This window comes from Somniosus microcephalus, chromosome 15 (assembly GCF_052327205.1).
Source record: "Somniosus microcephalus isolate GS21.2 chromosome 15, FLI_Smic_1.0, whole genome shotgun sequence".
Lineage (NCBI taxonomy): Eukaryota > Metazoa > Chordata > Chondrichthyes > Squaliformes > Somniosidae > Somniosus > Somniosus microcephalus.
In genome coordinates, this window is record NC_141001.1 from 129,253,190 (window position 1) to 129,264,241 (window position 11,052).

Consider the following 11,052-nt stretch of genomic DNA (forward strand, 5'->3'; position numbering starts at 1 on the left):
AGATCTCGTTTAAGTTGGGTATAAGCTTGTTCCTGCTCAGGACCCCATTCGATGGGTTCCAGGGCAGGCTTACCCCCTTTTACCAATCGCTGTATGGGTTCCGCTGTTTTTGCGAACCCCGGGATGAAGTTTCGGCTATAATTAAAAAGCCTCAGTACTTTCCTTACTCCTCTTACTGTTACAGGTCTAGGCATGGTTTGTATTGCCCCTTTTCTATCTGCGGGCATCTCCTTTACCCCTTGTGAGATAAGGTGTCCTAAATATAAGACCTGGGTTTTACCTATCTGTGCCTTTTTGGGGCTGACCTTCATTGTTCTTACATACATAAAATCTCAGGGAATATATCGTCCGTTTATTTCTACAATTTGTGGAATACTACGGAAGGCGGTGAAGTTTTCACCGCCTACCCCTATTATTACTGTCCTTTTCTTTGTGGTGGGAAGGGGGAGGTTGGTTATAGATATTGCTGCTCCTGTGTCCACTAACATCTCACATGGTCGGCCCCCTATTAGTGCAGACACATATATTCGCCCCCCCTTTTTTCTTCCTCCCTGTATGGGGGCCACCGAACATCATTCTTGTTGCCATTTGAGATAACTTTGCCATTTCTTAAAATCCTCATACTGAGCAGTTGGGACGGTCATCTCAGCATCCTTTAGGCTTCCTGTCTCCTTTAGCCTTTGATAACATGTGAGTGCCAAGTGCCCCTTTTTCCCACAATAACTACACTCTTTCAACGGTTTTGGTTGCTTACAGTCTCTAATAAAGTGTCCTACCTTACCACAATTGTGGCAAGCGCCTTTCGGTTTTGTCCCTGACCCGACATTGTCGGATTGGACTGCACTTACTCTCTCCTTCTTCACTTGCACCTCTTCCTTCTCCCTAGTCTGTAATCCGTCAACGCCACATGCCCATTCAACTATCTCATCATATACTCTGGTAGTCAGTACTCCTAGTTTTAGGATTGCCTGATGGGGGGGGGACAGCCCATCTTTAAATGCCTGGATAAAGGCTGGGTCTGTTCTCACCGCGGTTGGCTGTCCAGAGGATTCTCCGTAGACGGCGAACCATCGTTCCCCGTATTCTGAAGAGCCCTCTCCTTTCTTTTGTTTACACGCCATTATTTTATTCCAATTTGTGGGGGCCTCTCCTAACACCCCTTGTACTGCTATTTTGTATAACTGGAAGGCGGGAGTCATTTCTTCCTTATTCATTTTTAGTGGGCATTGATTCACCCATCTTCCGTTGCGGTAGTCTTGTTGTAGCTAATTTGGGGCTACGTGGACCAGGTGATATTCTAGGTCGACACGATCCCAACAGAAGCCTTTGGAGTCAAATAAAACTCTGACCACGAGTGAATGGCAAAGTAAAAGAATGCTTTATTGCAGAGCTCTGGGAGAAGCAGCTGTACACCCGGTGTGCAATCGCCACACTTCTCGTTTTGTACACTCAAGCCGCTTACCTTTATACAGAGGTCAAAACAACTTAGACGGTTGATTACATAATCCTAGCGACACCCCGTGACATCTAAAATGGTTACCTATTTTAAGCAAGCGATGGACCCTAGGTCTAAAAACTTTTTCGGGACCTTTAACCGCAGACAGGAGAAGCAGAAGTCCAACCTATTTTCCGTCGCAAGGTGACCACAATCGTTCAATAACAAAACTGCAGCTGGCATTATCTCATCCCAGCCTACGTGCGAGTTCAGGGGGCCCCTTTGTCAACCAGTTTAATGTCAAGTATCCCGACAGTCTTTGCAAAGTCCTTAGTACTGAAATTCTCCTTAACAATCCCTCCTTTTGGTCCTGGATCACGATCTTCTTGGTCCAGCTGACCATCAATCTTCTTTCTTCACAGTGTTGTTCCTACAACCACTGACTCACCCGAGGGAAGGCAGTTGGTTCAGGTTGGTCCTCCTTGTCCTTTTCCATAAGCGATAGTTCATCCGCCTGAATCACACTGACTGGCATTACCGGTGTCATTGCCATTTTGCAACAAGCTCTCACTATAGTTAGCAGACAGCATATTGCAACACATATCGCAACGATGATAGCCAATGCATGCATTATCCAGGAACCCCATCCTGTTAGTCCTAGCCACTCCAACCATCCTTCTCCCGGATTGGTATGGACTCTCTTCACTTCATCCTTCATGTGGTTTACTAAGTTTGTGATATTTTCCGAACTATCAGGGATATAAGTACAGCACTCACTTCCTATCAAGACACAGGTTCCTCCTTGTGCTGCAAGGAGGTAATCTAAGGCCATACGATTTTGAAGGGCTACTGTTCTAATGGCTACCATTTCAGTACTCATTTCTGTTAAAGCTTCCCCAGTAACATTGGCAACTACCTCTATTAACCTTGCCAACTTCCTTGTTTCATCCATTAAGTTCATTATTCCATAGGGAGGGTTTATTACCCCAAAAAATCTTTGATAAGCTCCTAGCTCTCTTTTAATCTGGTATTTCTTAAATTCGTGGTGTTCCCCAATCTCATTCAAGAGGTGAATGTAGGGTACTACATAACCTAAGTAACACGAACCCGTCCAATTCCGGGGTAACCATGGATAGGCTCGGTGACCACATATAAAATATGTACCATTATAGGCTTTTAGACTATCTAGCCCAGGACTTGGGTTACTTGGATCCTGCTCTTGATTGAATGTGCTGGGTCCCGTTAGGATAACGGACTCCGTGTACCCCGGGTTACCGTAACAATGCATATTATCGCAACTAAACATATTACGGTCTTCATTTTCAATTTTAAGTAAGGACTGCCTGTCTGAAACTGGCTTATGGTTTCTCTGGCCCTCCCGATAACACTCTTGTAACAACGCGTTAAGATAAAAGCACACAAGCACAACCGATGCAATAAGCCACGAAATAAATGCCCACACAGGCAAACAGATCAAAGTATCAGGCATTAATCATCTGATGTTGACCTGGAAAATAATACAAGGGTGTATTATTAGTAACTTCTATGCACACCCCTTCTGAGGTAGATTAAGGCTTAAAACTTAAAATGGGTGTTGGATGTCAGCAGGTCAGAACGATCCAAACACCATAACAGATCTCGCATAATCGCAGTCACCTTTCCAAGGCCGAGTACGAGTTCTGTAACCCCGAAGCGTAATCCTTATGCCTTAACCAAACAGTATCAATTCTCAATCTGCGTTGTACGCCCCTACAGATTGAGTCCTTAACACAATAACTTAACAACTTTAATCTTAATTTTATGCTGGTTACATTCATTTAGTCAGTCTTTTCTTTCGTGGTTTCACTCTCCCCGGTAGTCTCCGTCTCAGGAGGCTCCAGGGATGACTTTGGCTCATATATCTTTAGCTGTGTCCAATGTTTCCACACTCCCTTTCCCCGTATGTCTAGACAGGCGCGAGTATCTCCGCTAATAATAACTTCGTAAGGCCCATTCCATTTGGGAGCAAAGCCTGATTTGGTTGGTAATACCTTTAGCATTACCCTAGTTCCCGCTGTAGGGACTTCTGGTAACGGGAAGGGGAATTCCTTCTCGTCCTGCTCCCTCTGGCGGTACCTTACCTGCGTCCGCATTTCTTTTAGTTGTTTACTCATTTCTTGGACATATCGCCGTAGCTTGTCCTTTAAGGGGCCTACATCCACCCCTCCCGTAATTATGCCTTCTGGCAATTGCATTGCTCGTCCTGTCATAAGTTCATACGGGGCAAGGCCTGTGGTGCGATTACAGGTGGCTCGTAATTTCATCAGAATGATAGGTAACACTTCCACCCATGTTTTTCCCGATTCCTGCATGGCCTTAGCCAGCGCATTTTTTAGTGTTCGGTTCATTCTTTCTACCATCCCCGAGCTCTGGGGATGGTAGGGTATATGAAACCTTTGCTTAATTCCCATTAACTGGCACATATGTTTGACCACACCTCCTGTGAAGTGGGTCCCTTGATCCGAATCTATCTGGAGCGGCATTGGAAAGGCCTCCACCCATCTTGTGAATTGATCAATGATTACCAAGCAATACGTCTTACCCTTTGACATGGGTAGGGGCCCCGTAAAATCAATTTGCAAGTGCTCCCATGGCCCTCGGGGCCTGGGTTGGTGTCCTAATCTAATTTTAACTGGCCTTCCTGGGTTATGCTGAGCGCACACGATGCATCGTTGACAATACTTAGCAATGTCCCGCCCCATACCCTTCCACCACCACTCCTTACCTAAAGTCTGTTGCATCGCCTCCTTTCCAGAGTGGCTTAATCCATGGTGTATTTCGAGTAGGGTATTCTGTATACACTCGGGGGCCATTACCTTGTTATTTATTCGCCATACTCCGTCTGTTGTTGGTCTGGCTCCTTGTTCTTTCCATCTTTGCCTTTCACTAGGTAATATATCCTCGTGTAGCTCAGCGATACTAATTTCATTTCCTGGGCTATCTACACTGGCTACAGGTTCCTCGGGTTCCCATCCTAAGGCTAACTCCGCGGATTGTTTCGCTATCTGCTTTCCTTCCTTCCGTTCTAGGTTTGCTTCTTTCCGTTCCAAGATCAGGGCTGCCTGAGCTGCCCATATAACCCGTCCATTCTGGACTGTCTCTGGCTGGTTCTTTTTGGTGTGCTTTAATCTTTATTACTGCGACCTGTTTAGGCTTATTACTAGCTTCCAGGAGGGCTTCGATTCTTTCCTGATGTCTTATGGGGGTTCCTCCGGTAGTTACAAATCCCCGTCTGCCCCATGCAGTCATGTAGTCATGGACTACACCGAACGCATATCGGCTATCTGTATATATATTTACAATTTTATTCTCGGACTCTTCTAGTGCTACTGTCAGAGCCACTAGTTCTGCTACTTGGGCTGACAAGCCTCCTTCAAGTCTCCCCGATCGTACAGTTCTCATCTGACTATTTACTACAGCCCAGCCCGTACGAGGCTGTCCGTCTATATATTTTCGGGACCCGTCCACGTACAGGGTCTCTTCAGCCCCTGGTAACGGAGTGTCTTTTATCTTGTCTCCCTCTAAGTCAGCATCTACATCTCCACAATCATGGGAAATACCCGACCCCAATACTCCTTCAACGGTTTTGGTTGCTTACAGTCTCTAATAAAGTGTCCTACCTTACCACAATTGTGGCAAGCGCCTTTCGGTTTTGTCCCTGACCCGACATTGTCGGATTGGACTGCACTTACTCTCTCCTTCTTCACTTGCACCTCTTCCTTCTCCCTAGTCTGTAATCCGTCAACGCCACGTGCCCATTCAACTATCTCATCATATACTCTGGTAGCCAGTACTCCTAGTTTTAGGATTGCCTGATGGGGGGGGGACAGCCCATCTTTAAATGCCTGGATAAAGGCTGGGTCTGTTCTCACCGCGTTTGGCTGTCCAGAGGATTCTCCGTAGACGGCGAACAATCGTTCCCCGTATTCTGAAGAGCCCTCTCCTTTCTTTTGTTTACACGACGTTATTTTATTCCAATTTGTGGGGGCCTCTCCTAACACCCCTTGTACTGCTATTTTGTATAACTGGAAGGCGGGAGTCATTTCTTCCTTATTCATTTTTAGTGGGCAGTGATTCACCCATCTTCCGTTGCGGTAGTCTGTGTTGGCATTGCCAGCGCCTTGGTTTTCAGGCACCAACCGCCATCTGTCCACGGGGCATGCTGCCTGCACTAATTGATGTACGTCCCTAAGGTGGAGGGAATGACCCTGCCAAACTGAATCCAGCTCCGCCCAAAATTTAGTGTTAGAACTCCGGGTCTGTAGTTTTCCCAGACGGCTCATAACGGCTTCCTTTTCACCTGGGGTAAATGCTTTCCAATCTGCTCTTCCCCTATTAGCAACCACTAGGTCATTCAGTGGGTCTTGCCTTGTCACCGGTGCTACATTATAAACTGGGGGTGCGCTGGGGTTGGTATATGGGGGCAGAGCTTCTTCTCTCCCTGTCTCTCCCCAGGTTTGTCGGTTATATTCTCTCAGCCATTGTTGTTGTCCTTCATTAACTCCTTTGAGGACTTCTATTTGCTTTTTACATCCCTCACACTCTGTTCGGAGGTTATCTATCTGAAGTTGTTTTCCCTTAAGACTCACCGCTGCCTTTTCTGCCTGTTCTATCAATCCTGCCAATTGATGAACCAACAGTACTCCTGCTTTTTTAGTTCTTCCCTTTTTCTGTGTGTCCCACCATGACCGCTGTCGGTCCAAACCTTTGGATACGTCCCACCCGTCTTCCTGCATTCTTTCAATAAGGGTACATCTATCCGTCATAAAAGTATCGATGAGGGAGCCCGGGGGCCCCCGCTTCAGATCCTTACTCGACATTATGTCCCTTGGTCACTATCTTCGGCCCCCCGATTCTGAGAACACAAATACCTTTCTCTCGGGGTCCGTCACGTGTAGGTAAAGGTTGGTCCGGCTCCTTTACCCCTCCTCTCTTCCAGTTCTCCTCCTAGGCTATACCTGGTTTCCCTGGAATCTCCAGTTCTCCTCCCAGGTTATACCTAGTTTCCCTGGAAATACAAGAAATAATGCAGTCTTACGGTTGTTAGTATCCTAGCACAATTTTACATATGCCATCTCACCTCTCTTTTGTTCTTTTAGATCACTCGAGCGTGTGTCCGCTTGATCAGGGCGGCCAGTCACTCGGTGACCCTGCTCGCAGCGCCAATTGTTGTAGCTAATTTGGGGCTACGTGGACCAGGTGATATTCTAGGTCGACACGATCCCAACAGAAGCCTTTGGAGTCAAATAAAACTCTGACCACGAGTGAATGGCAAAGTAAAAGAATGCTTTATTGCAGAGCTCTGGGAGAAGCAGCTATACACCCGGTGTGCAATCGCCACACTTCTCGTTTTGTACACTCAAGCCGCTTACCTTTATACAGAGGTCAAAACAACTTAGACGGTTGATTACATAATCCTAGCGACACCCCGTGACATCTAAAATGGTTACCTATTTTAAGCAAGCGATGGACCCTAGGTCTAAAACCTTTTTCGGGACCTTTAACCGCAGACAGGAGAAGCAGAAGTCCAACCTATTTTCCGTCGCAAGGTGACCACAATCGTTCAATAACAAAACTGCAGCTGGCATTATCTCATCCCAGCCTACGTGCGAGTTCAGGGGGCCCCTTTGTCAACCAGTTTAATGTCAAGTATCCCGACAGTCTTTGCAAAGTCCTTAGTACTGAAATTCTCCTTAACAGTCTGTGTTGGCATTGCCAGCGCCTTGGTTTTCAGGCACCAACCGCCATCTGTCCACGGGGCATGCTGCCTGCACTAATTGGTGTACGTCCCTAAGGTGGAGGGAATGACCCTGCCAAACTGAATCCAGCTCCGCCCAAAATTTAGTGTTAGAACTCCGGGTCTGTAGTTTTCCCAGACGGCTCATAACGGCTTCCTTTTCACCTGGGGTAAATGCTTTCCAATCTGCTCTTCCCCTATTAGCAACCACTAGGTCATTCAGTGGGTCTTGCCTTGTCACCGGTGCTACATTATAAACTGGGGGTGCGCTGGGGTTGGTATATGGGGGCAGAGCTTCTTCTCTCCCTGTCTCTCCCCAGGTTTGTCGGTTATATTCTCTCAGCCATTGTTGTTGTCCTTCATTAACTCCTTTGAGGACTTCTATTTGCTTTTTACATCCCTCACACTCTGTTCGGAGGTTATCTATCTGAAGTTGTTTTCCCTTAAGACTCACCGCTGCCTTTTCTGCCTGTTCTATCAATCCTGCCAATTGATGAACCAACAGTACTCCTGCTTTTTTAGTTCTTCCCTTTTTCTGTGTGTCCCACCATGACTGCTGTCGGTCCAAACCTTTGGATACGTCCCACCCGTCTTCCTGCATTCTTTCAATAAGGGTACATCTATCCGTCATAAAAGTATCGATGAGGGAGCCCGGGGGCCCCCGCTTCAGATCCTTACTCGACATTATGTCCCTTGGTCACTATCTTCGGCCCCCCGATTCTGAGAACACAAATACCTTTCTCTCGGGGTCCGTCACGTGTAGGTAAAGGTTGGTCCGGCTCCTTTACCTCTCCTCTCTTCCAGTTCTCCTCCTAGGCTATACCTGGTTTCCCTGGAATCTCCAGTTCTCCTCCCAGGCTATACCTAGTTTCCCTGGAATTACAAGAAATAATGCAGTCTTACGGTTGTTAGTATCCTAGCACAATTTTACATATGCCATCTCACCTCTCTTTTGTTCTTTTAGATCACTCGAGCGTGTGTCCGCTTGATCAGGGCGGCCAGTCACTCGGTGACCCTGCTCGCAGCGCCAATTGTTGTAGCTAATTTGGGGCTACGTGGACCAGGTGATATTCTAGGTCGACACGATCCCAACAGAAGCCTTTGGAGTCAAATAAAACTCTGACCACGAGTGAATGGCAAAGTAAAAGAATGCTTTATTGCAGAGCTCTGGGAGAAGCAGCTATACACCCGGTGTGCAATCGCCACACTTCTCGTTTTGTACACTTAAGCCGCCTACTTTTATACAGGGGTCAAAACAACTTAGACGGTTGATTACATAATCCTAGCGACACCCCGTGACATCTAAAACGGTTATCTATTCTTAAGCAAACGGTTACATATTCTGAAACCAGCAATGGCCATATGTTAATTTGGGCCTCTGGCCGCAGACAAGATAAGCAGAAGTCCAACCTATTTTTCGTTGTAAGGTGACCACAATCGTTCAATAACAAAACTGCAGCTGGCATTATCTCATCCCAGCCTACGTGCGAGCTCAGGGGGCCCCTTTGTCAACCAGTTTAATGTCAAGTATCCCGACAGTCTTTGCAAAAGTCCTTAATACTGAAATTCTCCTCAACAATAATACCCCCTTAATATTCAAATAACAATTACATTTTTACTTGTACATTCAATAACAAAAGTCCATTTATAGATTCAGTCTTTGGGGCGGCTTCCTGACCCTTTCCGGATAGCGTCTTTCCGAAGGTTCTTGTTCTTGGTGCAGAGGCGATTCTGACCCCCTTTCATCGGGTAGTTCATCGGGTTCCACTGCTACTGGGTCTGAAGTAGATACTACCGGTATGTCGGGTTCATCCCCAGGTACTCGAGACATGGGGTTGACGCATTCCTGTGATGCTAAGACCTGATCGACGTGGCGTCTCACAATGTTCTCCCCGACATCCACTGTGTACATTAATGGCCCCTGCCTTGCACATATTGTTCCGGGTTGCCACTTCTCTGTTCGACCGTCCCGGGCCAAGACTGGTTGCCCTACATTGAAGCTCCTTGTCGGCTTCTCGTTGATGTGCTGGAATTGTTTGTCCTTGTAGTGTATGTACCCGTCTACCTTTAAGAGAACTATTGTATGTAACCGTCCACCTTTAAGAGAACTACTTTAGGTGTTGCACTACTTTGTTGGCTTCTGTATACTGTAATACCGACGGTGACCACACCGGTATATAAGTGCTGTGTCAGGAATTATTGGGCAGATTCGCCCTGACCTTCGAATTGTAAAGTCCTGTTTTAAGTTACTCTTGGAGTCTGTGTATTAATTAACTAAACAACCCACAGACTTTACAGTGGCGACGAGTCCGATCGTACCCTGCGGCAACAATACTTCTGAAGCAGTTAACGAGCGTCGAGAAGAGGCAACCGCCCTCGTCGTTCTGCTGGGAGAAAACTCGAGGCTGCAGAACTAGAAAGGAGGAAGAATTTAGAGACAAAGACTTCCATCAGCAACAGGCACTGACTGTCCCTTCTGCCACGGTGAAGAGTGAGCCGATCAGCACGAGAAGCAAGCCGGCCACGGTGACTGTGAGTAAGGGAAAAGTAAAAAGAATAACCGGAGGATAAGGGCGGTGCACTCGACCACGGTCGAGGGGGAAAGGAGCCGGACAGAAGTCGGGCCCAGAGGCGCTGAGACTGGGGCAGCGTGGAGCAAGGAAGCCGCGGTACAGACAGGCTGGGGACGCAATGGCATCGTGAGACAGCTAGACCGCGACCGGCGAAAAAGGCCGGGCAGCGACCGAAGCCACGAAGCGCTGCGACCGGGAGCGTAGGCGCGGGAAGATATAAAAACTCAGCCGCAGCCGGGGAGGGAAGCACCGGACTGCGAGAGGGCTGGGAGGCGCGATTGGGAGCCGAGCGAGCGGGAGAGGCAGAGCCGACCAAGGGAGACTGAGCGAGAGCCAGTCCAGCGGCTGAAACTGTTCGCCGTCAACGGGGTGTACCCAGCGCCGGTAGAGCCGAGCGAGCGGGAGAGAGACAGAGCCCGAGCAAGGGGAACTGAGCGAGAGCCAGCCCAGTGGCTGAAACTGTTCGCCGTCAACGGGGTATACCCAGCGCCGGTTGCCCTGCCGAGAAAAGGGAAAGCACTGAAGCCGACGCGCAGGCTGTGAACCTGAAAGCCAGCGGCCGTCGCCCGTGGGGAAAGTGTACCCCTCCCGCCAGGGGAAGAAACGCGGGAAGCTGCCATTAGGCGGAGAAGAAGACAGAAGCGGGGAACCGCCATTGAAGTGGGCGGGGAGAGAAGATAAGCGCGGGAAACCGCCATTTTCGTGGGAACCGCCATCTTGAAGAAAAAAAAAATGGAAAATTTAAAGAAATAATCCGTGGTGTTATCAGGAAAAGAGGAAGATGCCTAAGCGTGGTAACATCAACGATTTTAATTCTGAGGTAGAAGACTGGGCCACGTATGTGGAACGCATTGAGATCTATGGTGAGGCCAATAAAATAGAAGAAGATGACAAAGCTATAACCTTGCTAAACTCGATGGGCGCGAAGACATACGGGCTCTTGAAGCATCTACTAGCACCAGCTAAACCGGCGGATCAGACTTTCGATGATATTGTTGCTGTCCTGAAGGATCATTTTAACCCCGCACCACTGATGTTGGCGGAACGATCCAAATTTTACGCGAGAACGCAACGGAAAGAGGAAAGCAACGCGGAGTACCTGATTGAACTGCGTAGGCTAGCGAAACACTGTCAGTTTAGGGAAAATCTGGCAGAGGCACTCAGAGACAAATTCGTGTGCGGAATGTCGAAGGAAGAAACACAAAAACGACTGCTCGAAGAGAACGATCTTACACTTGATAAGGCTGTCCTTATTGCTGCATCGAACG

At 47.8% G+C, this 11,052-nt stretch overlaps 1 long non-coding RNA gene across 1 annotated transcript; it reads right to left on the bottom strand.

Annotated features, from left to right (window-relative positions):
- Nucleotides 1-1,357: 1,357 nt before the first annotated feature.
- LOC147107233 (uncharacterized) lies at nucleotides 1,358-7,170 on the bottom strand. The gene is made up of 2 exons (XR_015081060.1): nucleotides 6,346-7,170; nucleotides 1,358-2,942 (listed from the first exon to the last, which is right to left on the bottom strand). It is a non-coding gene; the product is annotated as an uncharacterized LOC147107233 (long non-coding RNA).
- Nucleotides 7,171-11,052: the final 3,882 nt, after the last annotated feature.